Source organism: Vicugna pacos, unplaced genomic scaffold (genome assembly GCF_048564905.1).
Source record: "Vicugna pacos unplaced genomic scaffold, VicPac4 scaffold_20, whole genome shotgun sequence".
NCBI lineage: Eukaryota > Metazoa > Chordata > Mammalia > Artiodactyla > Camelidae > Vicugna > Vicugna pacos.
In genome coordinates this window covers 13,423,105-13,442,091 of record NW_027328741.1, presented here as the reverse complement: position 1 = coordinate 13,442,091, position 18,987 = coordinate 13,423,105, and the positions used below count along the sequence as shown (strand labels likewise).

General features: G+C 32.3%; 1 long non-coding RNA gene across 2 annotated transcripts; it reads left to right on the top strand.

The window, feature by feature from the left end:
• The first annotated feature begins 5,093 nt into the window (after positions 1-5,093).
• Positions 5,094-6,950, top strand: LOC140694154 (uncharacterized). Of its 2 annotated transcripts, none has more exons than XR_012069908.1 (2): positions 5,094-5,288; positions 6,678-6,950. It is a non-coding gene; the product is annotated as an uncharacterized lncRNA (long non-coding RNA). The 2 variants fall into 2 exon arrangements; XR_012069909.1 differs by having other exon boundaries at positions 5,116-5,288; positions 6,654-6,950.
• The last annotated feature ends 12,037 nt before the right edge of the window (positions 6,951-18,987 follow it).

Sequence of the window (18,987 nt, the reverse complement as noted above, 5' to 3'; positions counted from 1 at the left end):
TCTTGTCTCAGGTTTTGGTGGGAAGGGTTTCAGTTTTTCACCATTGGGTATTTTGCTGGCTATATATTTGTCATAAATAGCTTTCATTATGTTGAGATATGGTCCCTCTATGCCCACTGTGATAAGAGCTTTTATGGCAAATAGATGTTAAATTTTATCAAATGCTTTTTCTGCATCTGCTGAGATGATCATATCGTTTTTGTCTTTTGTTGATATGGTGTATCACAATTGACTGATTGATTTGCATATGTTCAACCATCCTTGTGTTCCTGGGATGAACCTAACTTGACCATGGTGCATGATCTTTTTTTCACATGCTGTTGGATTCTGTTTGTTAATACTTTCTTAAGGACATTCACATCTATGTTTCTCAATGATATTGGCCTATAGTTTTCTTTTTGGGGTAGTGTCTTTGTCTGGTTTGGTATCAGGTTGATGTTGGCCTTATGGTGTGGGTTTGGGAGTACTCTCTCCATATCAATCTTTTGGAAGAGTTTGAGGAGGACTTATATGGATTTTTCTTTGTATGTTTGGTCAAATTCCCCAGTGAAGCTATTTGGGTCTGAATTTTGTTTGCAGATATTTTTTATTGTATTGATAATTGTATTCCATTTCTAGTGATCTGTCTGTTCAAATGGTTAATTTCTTCTTGATGCAATATTGGTGGACTGAATGTTGCCAAAAACTTCTCCATTACTTCCTGGTTATCCAGTTTGTTTCCATACTGTTGCTCTTGATATTTCCTTATGATATTTTGTAAATTTGTTGTACTCTTTGTATTTTCTCCATTTTCATTTCTTATATTATTTGGGTTCTCTTTCTTTTCTTGTTGGTGATCCTGCCGAGAGATTTGTCAATTTTGTTTAAAGTTTCAAAAAAGAATTTGATTGATTTTTTTTCTATTTTTTAATCCCTATTTCAATTCTTTCCTCCTTGAGCTTTACTTTTTCTCCTTTCTGCTGACTTTTGGTTTTGTTTGCTCTACTCTTCATGATTAGTTTACATAGAACGTCAGATTATTTATTTGAAACTGTACTTCTTTTTGAGGAGGGCTTTGTCACTAAGAACTTCCCTCTTAAATCTGCTTTAACTGTATTCCATAGACTTTGTGAAGTGTTTTGTCATATTTCTCAAGATATTTTTAATTTCTTCTTTTATTTCATCAACTCCCTCCTTTGTTATAGTACCATGTTTTTTAATCTGGATGCTGTCATTTTTTCTCCCTGTTTTTCTATGATTTATTTCTAGTTTCATAGTATTATACTCAGAAAAGATGCTTGAAATAATATTTATCTTTTTAAATTTTTTGAGGCTTCTTCTGTGCCTGAGTTAATAATCTTTCCTTGAAAATGTTCCATGTGTATTGGAAAAGAATGTATATTCTGTTTTTGGGAGAAGTACTCTTTTGGAAGTATCAACCATCTCCAATTATTTTATCATGTCTTTTAGTATCTTTGTTCCCATATTAATTATCTGTGTGAAACACCCGTCCAGTGATGGTAACGGGGTGTTATAGTATCCTATTGTGATTGTGTTCCCAGCGATTTCTCTCTTTTTATCTATTAGTATTTGCTTTATGTATTTAGGTGCTCCTATATTGAGTGCATATGTATTAATGAGTATAAAACACTCATTTTCTATTGCTCTTTTAATCATTATATCATGTCCTTGTTTATCTTTCTCTATGACCTTTCTTGTAAAGTCTATTTTTGTGAAGTAAGAACTGCTAGTCCTGCTTTCTGGTCATGTGTATTTGCATGCAATATATTCTTCCATCTTCTCACTTCCAATTGTGTTTTCCACTTACTAAATAGGGTCTCTTGTATGCTTCATTATGTAGGGTCTTGTTATATTATCCCATCTGACTATATATCTTTTGAATGAAGCATTAATTCCATTTTCATTTGTGATAATTATTGATAGACTGGTGTTTATTTCCATTTTGAACTTCATTTTCCAGTTGATGTGGTATTTCCTTTTTGTTCATTTCTTTTTCTTTTTGTGGCATCATAGTTTTCTTTTATTATCTTGGTTTCTTTATGGCTTTGTGATTTCATTGTAAGATTTTGACTTATGTTTACCTTGTTGTGTATTTATATTGACCCATAATGTATCTGTTTATTTTAACTGATAAGAATACAAACTCTTACCCATCCTACAGAGAAGAGAAACAAGAAATAAAAACTCTGTATTGCCCTGTTTCATTCTGTGACCCTTAAAAATTCTGATGTTCTCTTTTAGAACATCTTATATATTCTGTTGTAAGTCACTGAAGATATTGCCTTTATAATTATGCCTTTCTCTTTTCTATAGCATCCTGCTTCTTTTGTATTTAGAGTAGATCTTTCATTATTTCATTTTCTCTTGCCAAATTCTTTAAGTATTTGCTTGTGTGGAAGTTATTTACCTCTCCTTCTATTCTCAAAGATAGCCTTGCTTGATAAAGTATCTTTGATTACAGCTTTCTTTCATTCAGTAATTTGAATAGGTCTTGCCACTGCCTTCTGCCTGCTGTATTTGTGTAGGAAATGAGTTTACATATATTATGCATATAATTATATATATATGAAAAGAACACCTCGAAATGAATTTAACAAATAAGGTGAAAGCGTATACGTTAAAAAACAGAAAACATTAGTGAAGGAAATTAAAACTAATCCAAAGAAATGAAAAAATCTCTTATGTTAATGATGTGAAACTATGTGGTTGAAACAACCATTCTACCCAAGGGAATCTACATTTAGTTTGATTCATGTCAAAATACCTATGAGATTTTTCCATTATATAGAACAAATAATATCAAAATTTATATGTAACCACAAAGATCATGAGTTGCCAAAATAATCTTGAAAAAGTGTATTAAATGTCATGGTGTAAAATTCTCTGATGTTAAACACTCTTACAAAGCTTTAGTAAATAAAACAACATGATACTGTCTCAGAAACAGACACCAATCAATAGAAGAGTGTAGAGCAACCAGATATAATCCCTCACACCTATGATGAATTAACCCATGAAAAAGAAAGCTAGAGTATAAAATGAAGAAAACATATTCTCCTCAATAATTAGTGCTGTGGAGATTGAATATTGAAAAGATAGATTAGAATATTTCCTCACATTGTATACAATCCATGAGCACAGAATATCTTTCTATTTAATTAATTTACTTATATTTCTTACACCTGAAATTTATAGATCTATGTTTAGATCTTTTATTTCACTTAACAAATGTATTCCTATTTTATTATTTTTGGTATAGATTTACACACAAGTGTTTTCCTAATTTCTCTTTCTGATAATGTGTCGTTACTATATAAAAATGCAACAGATATTTGTATATTGATTTTGTATTCTGCAAGTATACTAAGTTTGTTCATTATTTCTTACAGTCACTGGAGGAGTCTATGGAGTTTTCTATCAATGTATAATTATGTCATCTGTAAATACTTTACTGAATTTTACAACTTGGATACCTTTTATATTTTTTCTTGACAAGATGTTCTGGCTAGGACTTCAAGTAGTGTAATTTAGGACGTGTGAAAATGAGCTTCTTTTTCTTATTACTGTACCAGAGGAAAACCTTCCTGTATGTTAACATTGAACTTGATGTTACTCATGGGTTTTTCATATATGGCTTTTATTTTGTTTAGTTAACTTCTATATAGAGCGAATTTGTAAAGAATATTTAAATAAAATAGTTAAGATCAGTTCTGTCAATAAATTTCCTACATTTTTTGAAATTGTAATTTTTCAATTCTTTGTTTTTTATAGGATGTTACCACATATAATAATCTGCGTATGTTAAATAATATTTATGAATCAAGACTAAATCCAACTTAACTATAGTTTATAATACATATAATATGCCATGAATTCAGGTTGCTAATATTTATTTAGAATGGAATTTACAGATACTGAAGTAAGAATTTACATTAAAGCTTGATTTTACATTTATTTACTTAAAATTATATCTGTCATTTTGAATTTGGCTTATCCTTAATGGAATTTATTTTGAAATAAATAATATAAATTTTGGTATAAATCCAGTTATACTGGATTTATATATAATATATAATACCAGTTATATCAGTTTACTGATACAGAACATAGCTATCATTTACAATTAGTGAACAGAACACTTGCCTTAAAATGTTGTATTATATAAACAATGCCAACTGTTTGAAGACTGAGAAACATATTGCTTCCTAAAATGCATTACCTGGTATTTTCCACCCCAAACCACATATACTGTTATTTCTTTGTTTTTTGTTTGTTTATTTGTTTGCCCCTTAATGGAGGCACTGCTTATTGAACCCAGGATCTTGTACATAAGAGTATTTATCAGCAGCATTTTGGAACACATAACAGAAGCCACAAGAGTATGGATTATACAGATGACATGAAAATTTATTCCTTCTAGGGACTGAAAAACCTCTGACTGAAAGAACGGCAAAAATAAACTTTTGCAAATATACAATAAGATTGTCTCTTTTGTACTTTTTATACCAGAATATTAAATTATATTTGTTTTACTTATAGCACTGAATTACAATTTAAAACAAAAATTCCCCCCTTTGGGATTTCTTAAATTTGATTGATTATATAAATAAAATTTTATTTTATAAATATTTACAATTTATTTATTAACATTCCAAATAAACTGATAATTATTTTTCTCATATTTTGAATATACAGCTACTTATTTTAAAGAACACAGATAAATACATACTTCCATTTCCGAATCAAATTATGTTTAATTTTAATAACAAATGATATTGAAATTATTACACATTTTCTGTAGAGGTTTTACACAAATTTCACTTTAACTTCCAAAACTTTAAAATTATTTTTTTTGCATTATTTATTCTCTGTTCACCAATCTAGTATAAATTTGTGTACAAAAGTATGGAGATTGGTTTTATTTCATAGACCCCAAAATTATATTATTAAAAAAGATTTTGTGGGGATAATATTTGCAGATCACACTATGAAAATAAGCAACATTTATGTTTCATTTTAACTGGATGAATGATAAGTAAACACTGGCAGAATTTTACACTTGAGTTGCTGGGATACCAGTCGTATTGTGATGACACAGCTACTCAGGTTGAGAACCATTGTGATTGCCTAGCAGTTTATCTGTGCAGGCCTGCCAAATCAGCATTTGAACCTGCAGTGCTCAAAATCATGCAGATTATAAAAGTAGCTGTAGAAAAAGTTATTTGATATGACACATGTTTCTTCAGAAATTCAAGATGTGTCTCATAAAGATGGACCAACTGTTTCAGGTAACTCTGGTAGATCTCTATTGTGTGATCAAACATTCTCTGGGGACTTGGACTTAAGGTCTATGATTGAAGAAAATGCTTTTCAGACTTTGTCTGAAGAATCTTTGATAAAAAGACCATGTTACACACATTGTGTCTCAGAACCAGATGAAGATAATTATTTTCGTTCTCTGACATTTCCAAGAAAACTCTGGAAAATGGCTAGGAGTGACCAATATCAATCCATCTGGTGGGATGATAATGGATCTTCCATAGTGATTGATGAAGATGTCTTTAAGAAGGTAGTTTTGGAAAGAAAGGCCCCTTTCAGAATATTTAAACTGGAAGTATGAAAAGTTTAGTTAGACAGCTTAACCTTTATGGGTTTAGTAAAGTGAGGCAGAATTTTCAAAGATCTGCTTGTCTAGCTGACTTTCTGGCACAAGGAAAAGAAGTCTCTGTTTTAAGCAAGGTATTCAGAAATTTTAGTAACCACTTGGTAACTTATATATGAAAATTTATGTTGTACATCAGTCTATGGTAATATATATTTAAAGCTGGATTTTGAAATCTGTATAAAATTACCAAGTCTTAAATTCTTTATTTTTTCTAAAAATGAGGACACTGCCATATGTATTCAAGATTCAGAGAAACTTTGCTTGCAACTATGAATCTTATCAGAAATCTATATAAAGGTATTAAAGCTGCTTGTGAAAAGTGGCATTCACAGTTACTGCAAATGCTAACTTCTTTAATTTGATGACTATACTACTTATATGTGTATTTTACAAATAAGGAAATTTAAAAAATAGCAATGTTCATATTTTCATGATATTATCTGTGCATTATAAATGTGAAATCTGATGTTTTATACGTTAGGCTTATTGTAGTCTTGTATTTTGGTTTAAAATATTACTAAAATTTTTCACTTTGATTGTAGCTGCAGATCTACCATAATTCAAATTTTAAACGAGTCTTTCCCCAGGTTTTAATCAGAATAAAAAGAAGAGTTGGGATTAAAAATGCCTCTCTGGTATCTTCATTGTCTTAAGATTTCAATAAGAAGCACTTTATTGCAGGGGGTAATGTGGATACTCATAATTCTGGTTTTGTGGCTGACACTAGTGGAGAAAGTGCTTTTTTACCTTTTGCAAAATTAAAAATGCCTCTAATTAGAAAGCCCTCTACTAGCCACATAATTGGTGATAAAACTACCCTGATCAGCGGTGATTTTTCTGGTCCATCAGACCACCAGAACAAATTGCAGTAGATCAGCAAGCTATTTTAAATCAGTTGAACATTGTCCACTGGCACACTCAAAGCAGATACACTGAAGCAAATGACCTTATTATGAAGTTCATTAAAACCAAAAATTCTACTTCTCAGAACACCATCTTGTCTCCAATGCAGAGAAATTATTTTGGACTGATGGTGGAGCCTTCTGCTTTTCCAAATGGATATCACAACATATCTGCCAAAGAAGGTCATTTTTCTAAACTTCAACCAGGGAGCAATGCACGGTTTCCAGTGACAATGACAGCTGATACATCAGCTACCTCTCTTTCAAGGCCAACTCATCAGCCAACTTCACTTTATGAACGTCATCCTAATTACAAAGGATCTACCAGAGGACTACCAGTTTATGCAGGATAACAAAGATTAAAATTGATGTTGGCAAATGTTGACAGATATCTGCAATTTTCTTATTTGAACAAGAAGTATAGATGTGTACCTGTATTAACCTTATTTTTTTAAATTAGGTTAAGATTAAATGGGAGACAAAATTAACATTTAAGTTAAAAAGAGATATTTGATTGATATGATCATTTGATGGAAAAATATGGGAGTAAATTTAAATACTTTCTTGTAAGGAGGAAGAGAAAATGGAAGAATTTGGAAAAAGAATAAAACATGGAGAGAGGGAAAATTACTAAGTGGTTTCTTGTTCATCCTGGAAAGTATTAAAAGGGTTTATAGGATAGGCTGGAACAGGAGATAAATGCAGGAACCGGCCCAGGGATCATGGTCTCTATTATGTCATCCCTGGAATCATAAAGGTCACATGATGTAGTGTCAGATGGCACATTCAGCATGTGGTAGAATTTAAGAAGTAATTTTATCTATGGTCTTCTTTGTGCTGTTTTCAAAGCATTAAAATTGGTGCTTTCATTTCCTGCCCTCAAGAGTCTACATTATATTTTCTTGTCAATACATTATGTTGCTTTTATATTCAAGCCAAAGACAAGCTTACGTCCTCAGGGTGGCATTTAATGCCTTTCCAACTCTAAGCACACAAACTCATCTTGGTTTAGTCATTTCTTTATAAATCTGGCATCTCACTACCTTGGTATATCTTTATGTTTCACTGTATCTGGAAATATATCCAGGCAAACGATTGTCAACTATGTTAGCTGCAACCTCACCACTTTTACTCCAGCTCATCCTTGGATTTTGGGTGTCCTCCTTTTATCTACTTAGACTTTCCCTGTCTCAGCACAGAAACCACCTCCTCCAGATGTTTTCAGTCTATCCCCCTTTCCTTGTTTAACTTGGATACCAGCACAGTAAGCACAACACATGTCACAGGATGCATTTTTGTATTAAGTGAATGAAAAACACATGTTGACTTTAAGCAATATCTACTTTCCTGAAACAAGAAAACTCTCATGGTTTTCAAACTATTTCATTATGGTCTTCACCGCAAACTAGATCTTTCATAGCCCAAGGACAAGTCAATCAAGACAGTAAGTGGAGTTAGGTACAGGAGACAAAGTAATATTTACTTCTTAATTCATGCCTGCAGAGGCATAAAGCAATCCATTCACATTTGCTGGATTTGTTCCTGTCTCTTCATCACCCACCCACCACAAAACAGCTGAATCTCTTTCCCATACCAATAACTATACTGACTTATTATTAATATACTTCTTAGAATCAGAGCTTTGTCCAGAAGAGACAGTGCCTTTGCAAACATTTAATGTAGGTTTATACACACCAAATAAGTTGTGCCCTTTCTAACCTTCACAAAGTAAGTATCAAAGTGGTAATATCCCCTTGGTTGTGGTTCTCATATTCAGTAACCAAATTGCAATCTAAATTATGTGGACTAGAAGGAGGTGAGGGTGGTGGAATTAAAAATTTTCCAACTGCAAGAATACCAAATTTCTGCAGATATTAGGAAATATAAAATATTCATGGAAGACTTTGACTATTTCCCACTAATTTTAAATAAAAGGTGAAGCATATTCAGAATGTGAAATGCCCTGAAATGCTAGAAAAATTGTAGGCAAGTTCAGGGATCCTAAGGCCTTTACTCACAATGATGCAGCTAGTGTCATCTGATAAGACTGAAATGGTAACATTGTGTCCGAAAATGTGTCTCCATTTGTGAAGAAAGACTTTGATAATCTGGAGAATGGGCAAATTGGCCAGGGTAATCTCTAACAACATCCTGTAAATATGACCTTCACCAAGAGAATAAAAGAGCCCACTTGCAGCAGGAGAACTGTGTCTGGAGAGCAGTGGTGTTTCCTACAACAGAAACATCACGGTTTTAAATTTGTCAGCTCAACTCTGATGGTGGCTATGTTGTTGCTTACATTAGCAGTCTGGGGTTCAGATAGGCTGGTTCAGCAGCTAATTTCCAGCTCTCTTATCAGACAGTGGGTCTTAGCGTGATCATCTTAACAAGGTTCTATACTGATAAGTCAAAGGCTACAGTTTACTTTCAAAATTAGAAATTCTAAGGAAGAATAATATTTGTTTGTCCATCTGTAGTTTTCTACCTGAGAAAAGCTAGAATATTGGCCAATGTCAAAAGTTGGCTCGTGCTTTGAAAATTATACTCTGAGCTCTGCCCAATGAATTCTTCCCATTAAATACTACAAATCTCTCTACCACTGTGTGTGTGTGTGAAGATGGATTGTTAAGCAGTAACTAAGTTTGTCTTAGTTGAGTCATCAGTGAGTTATTCCTCTGCACCTGTCAGAATGTCTGTGAGATAAGAGTTTCATTGAACCACCAGATTTTCTTCAGATTAGGGAGAGGTAGATTATATTTTTCCCTGTATACTAATTGTTACCTGTTCATTGAATCCAGAGCTGATGCTAGGGCCAAGCCACTGAATCCTTGAATTGGACTGAGGCATATAAATTCTGCAGCCCCCAGAGCCCAGCACTGGACTGTGTCTTCTTTTTAATTTAAACTTATGTTTAAGTTTTTTTTTTTCTTTTAATTCTCATTGTTGACACAACTTACTTTGGCTTTGAACACCCGTTGACTAATTTATAGGGACTGAATCACTGACTTATTCCCGTTCACCTTGAAATTGCAATAAACTTTTTTCCTTGTACTACCTGGAATACAGTGAGCATGGTCATCATTTTGAGAGCAGTCCTCAGTCCTAGTAATGCAGAAATTTGCACTTCTTGGACCAGCACTTGAGCAAGAATATTTGTTGTGGATCTGAGGGGTTATCCTCACATACCCTAATGCAACCATGAGAAAACACCACATTGTTATCCAAAATCAAGTCTTTGTCAGTATTGCATTCCCATTGCAAAACAGTTAAGAATTGTAGGAGTCCTTAGATTTTACCATGCTGAGATTTTTAGCAACCTAGCATAATCATTTCTTACAGATGCTGTCGGGGAGATGAGACCATTGGTCACAGACATTGAACTTTATCACTCAGAGCAGGAGCAGCCAGTTTTAAATTTGTATCCATTCCCTAATGTCAGATGAATACACAGAGTGAAATTTTGATACCTAAAGAAGCAGTGGGCTGTTAACATGAAGAAAGCTTAAAGCATGGTAAAATCCTAATTTTATTAGTATTTTTATGTATAATTTATTTGAATCACTTATTTATTAGTATCTTTACCTAGGATAAGTATATCATGACTCAAGTTTACTTGCTGCAAAACGAATCATGAAAAATGTCATGGGAAATCATGACCTTTGAATTTCCATTTTTACTTCCGCTTTTATTGACATATAATTGGCATAAAACATTGTGTAAGTTTAGGTGCACAGGATATTGATTTGATTTATAAGTATTAAGAAATAAATATCATAGCAAGTTTAGGGAGAATTCATTATCTTATTTAGATACAATTTTAAAGAAATACAATTTGTCTTTTGGTTGTGATGAGAAATCTTATGGTCTACCCACTTAACAACATTAATATAGAACATAAAGCAGTATTAATTGTAATTTTCATGTTATTGCGGGGCATCCCTAGAACAGGTTTATTTTACGGCTAGAGTTTTTTAGCTTTTGAGTGCATTAATCAATATCTCCTTTCCCAAATACTGCCTTTGTTAACTACAAATCAAATTGTTTTTTCTATAAGTGTGTTTGTTTGTTTTTGAAGTGCACTTTAATCTATAACTCTGTGTGAGTTTCTCTTACATAACATAATTTTTGCTATTTTTAATACATTTCAAACTGATCAAAAGATAAATCTAGTTTTGATAGTTGCTATTTAAAGATATTTCATAGTTATTGACTATTCCCCACACAGTAAATTTCTTGTCCCTGATATTTTAATTTGCAAATGGAAAAATTTCTCTCTTAATTTTTCTCAACTATTTGTTTTTCTTCACCACATTTCCCTCCTTCATTTGAGCAACCTGTTGCTTTCTATATATATAAATTCTTTTCTGTTTTGTTATGTTCATTTCTTTAAATTCCAAATATGAGTAAAACTTTTCTGCATTTGCCATCCTGTGTCTGACTTCTTTCACCTAACATATTACACTCTTGGTCTACACATTTGTTGCAAATGACAAGAACTTATTCTTTTTATAGCTGAGTAATAACCCATTGTATTTTTATGGGTATGAGTGCATATATATATATATAAGTTTAGTGTGCGTATATATATAAATATAGATAAATCTGCAGTTAATAGTTGGGTAGATATATATACTATAAACACACATTTTCTTATCCATCATCTATTGAAAAGCAATTAATTTTCTTTTATAGCCTGGCTATTGTAAATAATGCCACAGTGAATATAGGGTTGAATTTATCTTTTCTGATTTGTGTTTTCATTTTCTTGGAATAAGTATCTAGTTATGGAAATGTTGGTTCATATTTTATTTTTAATTTTTAGATAAAACTTCATAATGTTTTCCACAGAAGGAGCACAAATTTAAATTCACTCAAGCAGTGCAGCAGGGTGATTTTTCTTACATCCTCACCAATATTTATATTTGTTACCTTTTTGATCATAGTCATTCTGACAGGAGTGGCATAATATCTCATTGAGTTATGGTCTTGCTTTTTTCTCATGGTTAGTCATGTTGACCATTTTCATGTGCCTGTTGATTACCTTTCCCTCACTGTATATTCATTTTTTTGTAATGGGCTAAATGACCGTAACTGTCTGATTTCACTTTTAGGCATTCTGTTGTGTTCCATTATTCTGTTTGTTTTGTGCCTCTACCATATTCATTACTGTAGATTTGTATTATAATTTAAAATCAGGGACAGTGTTACATCCTCTTTGTTCTTTGTCAAAGTTGTTTGTGTTTTAAGTTTGTTCATTATCTTTTCTTTTGTTTTTCTTTGTGACTTCAACTCTTTTGTGTTTACATGTAAATGTAATAATTATTTTTTATGTGTCTGAAAATGCCATTTGTATTTTGAAAAGCACTGAATTTAATTTGTGTATTTTCTTGGCTAGTACTGTCATTTAAACAATATTTTTCTCCTAATCTATGAGCACAGTATATCCTTTCATCTGTTTTCATTATCTTCAATTTCTGTTATAAATATTTTATAGTTTTCTGAGTACAGGTTTTTTAACCTCCTTGGTTGTACACATTTCTTGAGGTTTTTTTTTTGTAATGCAACTGTAAATGAGACAGTTCCCTCACTTTCTGTATCTGTTAGCTTGTTGTTAGTGTGTAGAAATGCAAGATTTCTGTATGTTAATTTTACATTCTGAAATTTTACCAAATGCATTGGAAAGCACTCATAGCATTGTGGTGCCTTTTTAGGATTTCTGTTTAAGTATTTCATCTGCAAGCAGACTCTTGTACTCCTTTTCAGAAATACCTATATTTTATTTACTTTTATTTTGGATAGCTATGGCTAGAATTTCCAATAATATACTGAATAACAGTGGCAAGTGTGAACATTCTTGACTTCTTCCTGCTCTAACAGCAGATGCTTTCAGCTTTTAATCAGTGAGTGTCATGATAGCTGAGATCTTGTCATATGCAACCTTAAATGTGTTGAGGTATGTTTCCTCATATTCATTTTGAGGAGAAATATAATCATAAATAGATACTGAATTTGTCAAAACATTTTATGACACTTTTGAGGTTACCATATAATTTTTATTTTTCAATTTGTTAGTTTGGTGTATCATATTGATAAATTTCTGGGTGATGAATCACTTTTGCATCCCTGGGATAAAAGGGACTTAATCATACTGTATAATCCCTTTAATGTTTTGTTTGCTTTGCTAATATTTATTGATCATTTTTGCATGTATGCTTCTCAGTTGTATTTAAACTGTAATTTTATGAAATATTTGTTCCTGTTTTAATAATAGTGTTATACAGAAAGGTGGGGTAGGAAGCCTTCTTTCCTTTGCAAATTTTTGGAATTCTCTGAGAAGTGTAGGTGATAGCTCTTCTCTATATGTTTGGCAGAAATCACCTGTGAAACTGTCAAGGCCTGGAATTTTGTTTCTTGGGAGATTTTTTTTAATTACTTATTCAATTTCATTAGTGATAATCAGTTAATATTTTCTATTTCTCATTCCATTCTGGATATAAGGTCTTTCTAGGAAATTGTCCATTTCTTCGAGGGATTCCATTTTAATTGGCATATAGTTTGTTGTATCATCTTATGATGCTTTCTGTTATTTTGACATAAGCTGTAACTTCTCATTTATTTTGCAGCATTTTAACCTGCACTCTCTTTTTCGCTCATGAGTCTCATTAAATTTTATCAGTTTTATTTATCTTTCAAAGGCCACTATGTAATTTCTTTAGATATTTCTACTTTTAATCTTTATTTTATGTATTTATGTTCCGATCTTTCAGCTATCTTTCTTTCTACTAACAAGTTTGTTTATTATTTTGCTACATCCTTTGTAAGATTATGTTATAAGAGAGAGATATTTCTTATTTGTATAAGTGGCATTGTTTTGCTCTAAGCATCCCTATTAATACTGCTTTTGCTATATCACATGAACTTTGTTTTTGTTGTTATATTTCTTTTTGTATTTTTTCTTTGATTTATGCAGCAATCCATTGGTTGTTTAATGTTGTATGATTTATCCTCCATACTTTACAATTTTTCTCATGTTTTTTTTTTAGTAAATTTCTGTTCTCACAGAATCCATATGTTTCTTCACAAAACAAGGAGAATAATAATAAAATTTACACTAAATTCTGAAAGGCACAAATTTTCAAAAATTATCCTTGAAAAATTAACAATGCTGTGAGTATTATCTTCCCTGACTTTAGAACATACTACAAAGCTACAGTAATCAAAACATCAAAATATATCACCAATAGAGTCACATAATCAATGGAACAAAATAAAGGGTCCAAAAATAAACACACACACATATGGTCAATTAGTCTATAATGAAGGTGACAAGGGTATACAATGGAAAAAAGGCAGTCTCTTCAACAAGTAGTTTTGGGAAAACTGGAAATTACATGTAAAAGTTAGATGTAAGAGCAATTCCTTCCATAGAATAAAAAATAAAATAGAAATGGATTAATTTCCTAAATGTAAAACCTGAAACTATACAATCTCTGAAGAAGAACAAGAGCAGAAGTGCCTTTGTGATAAATCTTTGCAATATGTATTTTTATTTGTCTACTAAGTAACAAAAAAAGGAAAACTAACAATAACTGATTTTAATTATACTGAGGAAAAAATAGATGTAATATATGATACAGTGATTCCACTTCTTGTATAATTGTGAAATGCAAAATCTTTTGCAGAGCAAAGGAAATCTTCAGCAGGACTTATGGCAACACATAGAATAGAAGGAATAGTTTCAGACTATGAAACCAACAAGGTGTTAATATCCATAATGTATATATAGCATATTAAACTCATTATTTAAAAAACAAAGACCACAACTTAAAAACAGTTGTAGGATCTTCATGGAAACTTTTCAAAAACATACATGTGGATGATTTTCATGACATAAAAAGAAACATAACGTTGCTATTCATTAGGAAACCATAAATCAATACCAGAATGAAATATAATGTCACAGCAACCAAAATGGCTATTTAAAAAAGTCTTCAAATGACAAACATTAGTATGAATGTCAATAAAAGGGAACCCAGGTACACTGTTGGTGGAAATATAAATTGATGCCTCCACTATTATAAAAGCGTGGACAGTGCTAAGAAAACTAGAAACAGAAACATTATATATTGCAGCAATTCCAGTTTTTTTATAAACCTATAAGTAATGTAAACATTAACTTTAAAGGCTATATTACCCCCAAAGTTCTTAACATCATCATTTATAATAGCCAAGGATAGAAGCACAAATCAACTGCCCATCAACAGATGATTGGCTGAAGTAGATGTGAGATATAGATAACATAATAAATACTTAGTCATTGTCATATCAAAAAATAAAATTCTGCCATTTGGAACAATGTGACTGGAGCCAGATAGTGTTGCACATAGCAAAATAAGTCATACAGAGAAAAACACTCTATGTTACCACTTTCATGAGGAAACTAAAGATGTAAGAGAAATAATCATAAAAAAACAGAAACAGACTCACATATATATGTGTAGTGTACCAAGTAGTGGTTTCCACTGGGGACAGGGAAGGAGGATGTGGAAGACAGAAATATGCAAGGTACTAGTTATAAACTAGAGAACCAACAGGGCTATATTTACAGCACAGAGAAATATTTTAATAATTTAAATGATTTTAAAGAGATTATAGGCATATATTATACTAAAATGTGCATGCATGTGGGAAAAAATTGAAGAAAAATCCCAGGAATAACAAAATATTTTGTAGTACTCTGATATTAAGGGAGGTGATTTGTTCACTTTCTTTATTGTTCTTATAATGTCCTTATTAGAATTTAAGGTTTTAAACGTTAAAGTATATTCTTTGAAAAGAGTGACATGTTTCAACTATTTCTGTCTCTCCCCTTTAATCTACAGTCAGTGAAACGATCACATCTCAAGAAAAATAACTACAACACAAAACAATACTCCAGAACACATGTGTACAGCTGAAGTTTGGTGGGCTAAAACACATAAAGGTGGCTGAACTGAGGGAAGAGCAGAGTTTGTGCCTGCGACCATGGCCCACTTACTAGGGTATCTGAGCCCAGAGTTTCAGAGTTCCCAGTAGAAACAGGGTCTCAGTGTTTCACACAGCATCAGCCTCCAACTGCACCAGTACTAATGGTTACAGGTAACTTGGAGGGAGCCAAATTGGAGACAGAATTTCCAACCTTTTGACACTCAGACATTCATGACACTCTCCCTACTTCCCATTCACAGTGGTGGAGACAATGTACCTTACAACATTCTACATGGCAAAGGCAGTTGCCTGATTCCAAATACCCACCTGTCTTTACACCTTTCCTCAATGTGTGCACTGATTCTTAAGGGATATCAGATAAAAGGAAGGGTTCACCGGCCAAGTGACAACAGTGGCATTAACTACCAAAGAAGTGAAAGAAGTGACAATGTAAGCAATCTTTTATCCAGACAGTAGCGACTGGAATGTGCCATTTTGAAATATTTTCAGAGGTAGCTAAGATAAGCAAAACCAAATATTGTGCAATATTGCAAACTACCAGAAAACAAAAGCAAGGACTCCAAAACCCAATCTGTTTTTTAGTGTCATCAGAGCAATAATTTACCAGGTCCATGATCAATCACAGTAACATTATAGGGCACACACACACACAGATACACACACACAGACACTGACACAGACAAAGACACACATGCACAGGCAAATGCACACACACATACACACACACACTCAAACATCAACACTGCAGCAAACAAATTTAAAGTCATGGAATATTGCCGTATAACTAATAGAGAATCCGAAGAGATGCCATACAAAAACTGAATATAAAAAACAAAACTCAGAAAGCAGTTTAGTGAGCTCAGGAATAAAATAAATGTTGATAAGGTATACATTACCTAAGGGACCGAAACTATGAAACAACCAAACATTATTAGAGGACCAGATGAACTTAATAAGTGATATGAAGAATGCAACAGAAAGCATTGGAAGAAGACTGCCTTGTGGAAGAGATATTAGCAAAGTCACCAATACAAAACAAGAAATGATAGGAGAGGGCAGAGATTCAAGATATTAAAATGTGAGGAAATTCTACTATAGCCATCAGACTTCTTCAGGAAGTGCACATTAGAGTGAAATCCTGGGGGGAGAAGAAAGTTAGAAGGCAGCTGATGGTATATTTAAAGTTGTTATAGTTGATAACTTTCTGAACCTGGGTAAGGAACTGATATACAATTCCGTGAGCCAACAAAACACCAATAACTTTAAGACAATGAGACCTTCTTCAAGATACGTCATATGCAAATTGGCAAGTTAATGACAGAGTAAAATTTTAAAATCAGCCAAGAAAAGTTATGTTAATCTACATAGAAACCCCCATCAGGCTATCAGCAGATTGCTGAGCAGAAAACATACGCCGAGGGTAATTAAAAAGACATTTTCAAACTACTGAAATAAGAAATCTCCCACCCAAGTACACTCTAGCTTGCACAGTTATCACTTATATGTAAAGTGAAAATAAAGACTTTATCAGACAAAGAAACATGAATGAGATGTAAAAAACAAAACCGAAACACCTTACAAGAGGTTCAGGAAAGAGCTATTCTAAGAAAAATAAAATGCAAATATATGCATAATATTGAACAAAATACTAAGCAGAGACCATGAGAAAGTTGCAACAGTTTCTTTCGGTATGTTTTTAAATGCTTCTATTTTATATGATATAAAGAGAGAAAAATAGTAATTCACTTGCAATAAATATAGGTACATCAATCTGGTAACATGTTGACAACAGAAATAGAAATAATTTGAGTCAGTATTCATAAAAGGTAAAGAGTAAAATTGAAACAATATTAAAGGAAGATGCTATCAGCAGAAAAAGGACTAAATTATACATGAGATGTTTTATTTTTAATTGAAGTACAGTAGATGTACTATATTGTGTAGTTTCAGATGTACAGCATAGTGACTCCAACCACTTTTTAGATTAGATTGCATTATAAATTACTACAATAATTGTAACATACAATTATTTTAAGTTATTGCTTGTAATTCCCTGATCTATACAGATTATCCTTGATGCTTATCTCCTTTTTGTATACTACTTTTTATCTGTCAGTGTCCTACCATTAAATTGTCTTTCCCTTCCCCTTTGGTAAACATAAATTATTTCCCATATCTTTCAGTCTCCTTCAGTCTTGTCTAACTAATCTCTCTATCCCTCTACCCTCTAACTATCTATCATCTATCTATCTATCTATCTATCTATCTATCTATCTATCTAACTGTGTATCTATCTGTCTATCTATCATGTGTCTATTTATCTATCCTTCTATGTATCTACTTATCTGTCATCTATCAACAGATAGCTATATATAGATGTACACATATATTTGGTATTCTTTAGATTCCACATATTGATCATATTATATACTTTTGTCTTTGTCTAAGTTACTTCACTAAACACAATATTTACTAGGTCCATTCATGATGCTGAAATAGCCATGTGTTATACTTTTTCATGGCTAATAATATTCCATTGCATTTTTCTAGAATCATCATTTCTTCTTAAGTCCATAGTCTACAGTGCACACTTGGATTGCTTCCCTGTCTTGCATATTATAAACAGTGCAGTTGTGAAGATTGGTTTTACTCAATTTAGGGTTTCTTCTCCAGATATTTCCTAGGAGAGGTGTTACTGTTTCATATGGTAGTTCTGTTTTAGGTGTTAAAAAAATCTGAATATTGTTTTCCAAAGGAGTTCTACCAATTTACATTCCTACCAAGAGTATACAAGTGATTTGTTTCTTCCAAATCATCTCCAACAGTTTCTATTTTTTGACTTTTTGATAATAGCCATTTGACCAGTGTGAAGTGATACCTCATTGTGGTTTTGACCTGCTATTAACTAATAATCAGTAATGTTGAGCAAATTTATCACTAGCATGTTACTCATCTGTAGGTTTTCTTTGGAAAAATATTAACTCAAGTACTCTGCTCTTTTTTTGATTGCGTTTTTGTTTTTCACATTAAGTTGTGTAATCTAAATCCATGTTACATCTATTAACTTGCATCTATTATCCCCTGGTCACTTGCATTATTTGCAAATATGTTCTCCAATTACACAGGCAGTGTTCTCATTTCATTCAAATTGTCCTTAGCTGTGCAGAAGTTTTCAAGTTTATTTAGGTCTCACTTGCTTTTTTTTGCTTTTATTTCTTTTGCCTTAGGAGACTGATACAAGAAAATATTCCTATGATATATATCCAATAGTGTATCACCTATATCCCCTTCTAGAAGTTATACAGTATCAGGTCTTACATTTAGGTCCTTAATACACTTGGAGTTTATTTTTGCATACGATGTCAGGGAATGCTCTCATTTCACTGTTTTACATGTAGATGTCCAGCTTTCCAAACACCATCCATTGACAAG